General features: G+C 34.7%; 1 long non-coding RNA gene across 5 annotated transcripts; it reads right to left on the bottom strand.

The window, feature by feature from the left end:
* Positions 1 to 526: 526 nt before the first annotated feature.
* On the bottom strand, positions 527 to 4,653 carry LOC109236752. 5 transcript variants are annotated; one of them, XR_002069548.1, is made up of 6 exons: positions 4,371 to 4,653; positions 3,110 to 3,182; positions 1,874 to 3,002; positions 1,285 to 1,621; positions 952 to 1,040; positions 527 to 777 (listed from the first exon to the last, which is right to left on the bottom strand). It is a non-coding gene; the product is annotated as an uncharacterized LOC109236752 (long non-coding RNA). The 5 variants fall into 5 exon arrangements; XR_002069546.1 differs by having other exon boundaries at positions 1,285 to 2,079; positions 2,892 to 3,002; XR_002069547.1 differs by having other exon boundaries at positions 1,285 to 3,002; positions 3,106 to 3,182.
* Positions 4,654 to 4,873: the final 220 nt, after the last annotated feature.

Below are 4,873 nucleotides of genomic sequence, written 5' to 3'. Positions count from 1 at the left end.
AACGCCCCATCCATAGCCGATGACGCTAACAAATGGGAGTATCACTCAATAAAGTAACCATACCACATTAAGACCCAAATCACTCTCTATTCTTTCTACTTTTATAATCTACTTTCACTACAAGAAAATAGGTCTTTAGCGAAGGGATTTATGGTCGTTAAAAGTATGATCCGGTCGCTATTAACCAATAACATCTGTAAAAATTTTGGTCATCATCGGCCGTTGATGCCCCCGACGTTAAAAGTTTACGACCAGATTTCAATCCGAACGTTGAAGAGTCTTTAGCGGCGACATAAAATCCGGTCGTTATGCCTCATTTTAACGATCAAATTTCCCTTCGTTAATTGTTAATCTGGTATATAAAACCCTTTTATTACTACAACAAATCCCTTCGTTAAAAGTGATGTTTGCAGTGAAGTTTTCCATGGACTAATTGTCACACTCTTGCATGAACAGCCGAAATTACAACCAATTCATTAAATTTTAAATACATCCAAAATATATAAAACAATTAATAATCGTAAAATTTTATGGTCAATTACAAATACAGAAGCATTCCATTACCAAAAAATATACCCATCCAAAGCATAACAATCTTTCAATAAATGCCTAATAAAGAGATAGAATTGTGGCATGTACAAACGAGAACATTTCTACACAAATACTAACACAACAGTAGGTCTCTCTAATTCTTCAACTTGTTCTTTTAACATTTCAATTGCTTATACTTGCTTAGCACTTACTTCCAGGACAAGTTCTTCAGACATAATTCATGATCTGTAAAAAAACAATATACAAAAAATTAATAAAAGGACTTCAAATTCTTGAAAAGCATATAGACACCCGCATGTATCCATATTAGGAACAAAGGTACAATAAGCCTATTGTATAGCATCAACTTGGCGATATAATAAAGTGAAAAACCTACACCATGAATAAGTTTTTTTATACCTTTGGATCTTGGACCAGACAGATGTAATCCAGCTCAACTTCTATGAGAGTAACTATAGATTGGATGTAATGGAAAGGAGCCAAATAATCTACATGAAAAGAGAGAGACCTAAATCAAAGTAGCTCCCCGAGCACTTGCAAACAACCTTCTTTGTAGAGAAAGCCAAAACCAAAGTACTTTACAATTCCAGTTTCACCAGTCAAAAAGATAGAAGACACGGGATGTGAACATAAGAAAAACTACTATTTCTATCACTTATTTAAGGATATACTAGTTCCAGAGTAACAAACATTAAAACAAATTAGTAATTGGTAGAAACACTACGGAGTTACCAGTGATGTTAGTTCCGCCATAATACAAGTTGCATTCAAGGTAGGTACCAGTTCCTAATACATTCACTCAGAGGTCAAGAAGACTGCAAATTCAGTAGCCAAGCCACCACAAAAAAAAAGGCCAAAACATGAGACAATAAGCAGAAATTTCTATGCACAACTTAACAGGACTGATTAGAATACACAATCTCTTATCCAGCAGCATTTGGAGATTAATTCAATGGCTAAAATTTGTTAAAACAAGAACATGAAACATGCCAGTTCTAAACAACTTTTTTGAGCGCCAAAATTGAAGTAAGAAAATCATCAAATGCAGCAACCAACAAGTAATCAATTCCTGGTTAAAGAAAAGAAAAAGAGAAGCAAATGTCAGTTATGAATTATTCGACCAGTCGATAATGCTTAGGAGGAAACCAGGAAGATGCAAAAGCCTCTTAGGATTTAAGGGGGAAATATGGGGAGAAATGAAAAAGATAATATCTCAGGATTTGATGTCAAGGTTTCCTTGTGCAGCTTCCTTGTAGGCTGCAAAAGTATTCAAATAGGTTGTAAATCATTGGCAACTCAAAAGGGAGATAGTTATAAATACCTTGGAAATAACTAAATAAGCATCAACTTGGTGATCAGTACTAGGATCACTGAGAATGAGGAGACGTGGCTCAAGTGCACCACAACTCCTATATATCTTCACAAGTTCTGAAGAAGTGAAAGGTGCATATGCTATATCTTTCTTCAGAATCTGACCATGTATTACTTTACCGAGTTTCACCTAGATTTCTCTTACACCCATACAATCTGCAGTAAATTAATTTTAGAAAGATACTTACCGGTGTTGGGCAAAACAGGAAAATCAATGATGCTATAACAAGCTCTCTTTACGAGCCTGTGTGAAAGGTCAATCTGTCTTTGCCAATAAGAAATCCTTTATATTGATCGGAATATTTAGTAAAGGTAGTTGAGAATTTCCTAGCCAAAACGACTCAGTAAATTGGGGGCGGAGGGGCACAAATCACAGCAACATCAGCAGGTGTTCACAATGAAAGAACCTCAAGATTAAGTAATAATTTTGAAAAGGGGATGAAGCAAATAGAGATCATGTTCAACTTAAAGGGTTCAATATTCTGATCATTACAACTTCAATGTAGATTATAAATATGCATTCGATTTACCACATTATTTAACTCCGAGGAATTTGGGATTTTACCTTTATGACAAACTTAGCAAGCGTGTTATTCAAATTAAGTGGATATGTACTGGATAAGAATTCCTCTTCACTTAAAATGGAAAGAATCTGCAATGCAAGCTACGTAGTTATGAGCTCCCTCCCATGCTGCCCAGAACTCTTGAATACTAGCAATTTAACTATCAAAAACACCAGCAATGACCAATCTGAATTTTCTAGCTCTAAAGACTAACCCAAAGTCGTTTTTAGAAATAAAACTAGAAAGTAGAAACCATCTATTTCCCCTCTCTTCTTTTTCCTCACAAGGCTACCATCTTTATAAGGAAAAATGTCATAAGCAGTGCCCAGGAGAGATATTATACCATATATTTCCATTTTATTGAACATGACGAAGCAAATAATGGACCAGAGAAAGTAAACTTACAGGAAGGATTCTGAGCTTTGACTTGTCAACGCAGTCTTTCCTATTCCGGCAATAAGTAACTACAGTCGTCTCTGCACGATACCCTCTGTTTTAACTAGTAAATGTCTCGATCTGCATAAACATGAATAAAGATGCGATGTTTAGAGGTGAGCATGCTTGTGTAGTTTTAATTTTCCAGGAAAAAAGTTAGAAAATATAGTGGATAGGGGAGAACCTACAGAGAGCTTGCTTGTGTCTATGGACCAATGTCTCAATCTCTTCCAACAAAGCTCCCCTAGATGATATCATTAGCTGATGTCAAAAACCCAATGTATATTAGTACTACTTGAAAGAATAGCCTGTTTCTACATGTTGTCAATTATCATATTGACTTCAGTGGAATCAATTCCGGATATGCAAAGTATTGTTTGAGTTTTAAAAAAAACCACAATAAGTTTGTCCATATATATTTAGCAAACAGAGAGATTATTGGAACAAATCCACATAAAGTATGCTCCTATAAATTGGCTCTACTACAGATTTATAAATTGTCTCAGAAATTATCAAATGAAAGCCACTTACTAATTGTTTAACAGACAACTTTGAGTAAGGGAGCTTTGGTGCATTAAGAAAAATTGCCAGACTTGGAAAAATTACATCTTTCCGTTAATTATTGCACCTTTTACTTGATCCTATGACAATTGGTTGAGACGATATGGCATATTTGTGCTTAAGCTTTTCAGAAGCTCAAAAAAATATAAAATACTATTTTTCTTGCCTAAGCAATTCTGAAAAAACAGTGTAAAGAAAATATGAAACACGAAAGTGGTTTCTGTAATTTTGCTTGTCCTTTATCTTCATAGATTTTTGCTTCTCCTTTCTCTTACTCTTAGATACCTACTAGGAGACAATAGATCAGAAAGTCAAAAAAATATTAGGACTCTTCTTTCAAAAAATTTCTATTTTACACCATCGTATCATTTAGCTACTTTATGATATCTAGAATTCACCCAGTATGAGAATAAATAGTTTGTTTCTTCAAATAAAAAGATCCCACATAGAAGACTATGACTACACTCCTTTACCTATCCAAAACAAAAATATGTATAATCATGGTGTACTAAAACTCACTTCCAAATCAATCTATCCTCAGAATTATCATATTGACGAGTGTATTCAATAATCAGCATCATCTCACCACTTTTTAATTTCAATCAAAGCTACTAATAGATGTGCTCACATCAGTACATGCAAAATAGTCCAAAAAAATGTTAACATAGCTATAATCATTAGTCCAAAATTAAATTTACAGATACCACAGCAAGGAAAAAGAACCCTAGATACAATGTAAACCCATGACTGGGGAGAAATCGGCATTCCACAACTGCAATTAATAGTTACAAAAGTGCAATTAATAGTACAAAAGAAGAAGCTTACATTGATGAGAAGAAAATTCACAATTAATAAGTGCAATTAATAGTTACAAAACCAAAAACTTACATTGATGAGAAGAAAACTATGCGAATGATGTATTTTCTTTATCTGTCATGGGCGAAAATGACCAGACCTGCAGACGATCAGGTGATAGTGAGCAGTAACGAGATAAGGCGGAAGTTCTTTTAACACAACTCTGAAGATTTTGCCATTAGTACGAATTTGTTTTGCAATCAAAACAGAGAGAAGATTGAGGGTTTTCAGTATTTTTTTCGGAGTGGGAGGCGGGCTGAGAGACGTGGGTTGTGAAAAATAAAGAGGGAAAAAGTGGCGCCTTATTGATAATTACGACCGGGTATTAAGCCTTCTAAGGGCTGAATAGTATCCCATTGGTAATATGGAACTAAAATTGGCATTTAACGACGGGAAAAAAATTGGGTCGTTATAGATACACTTATTACGACCGGGTTCATATCCCTTCGTTAAGAAATAGTCTCTAAAAGCCTATTTTCTTGTAGTGTTTGTTACAGAAACAAATTGGGAGAAGCCACACAAACATCCATAGGCCA

Source organism: Nicotiana attenuata, unplaced genomic scaffold (genome assembly GCF_001879085.1).
Source record: "Nicotiana attenuata strain UT unplaced genomic scaffold, NIATTr2, whole genome shotgun sequence".
Classification (NCBI taxonomy): Eukaryota; Viridiplantae; Streptophyta; class Magnoliopsida; order Solanales; family Solanaceae; genus Nicotiana; species Nicotiana attenuata.
Note: the sequence above shows the minus strand (reverse complement) of the source record. Positions and strands in the feature narration are given on the sequence as shown.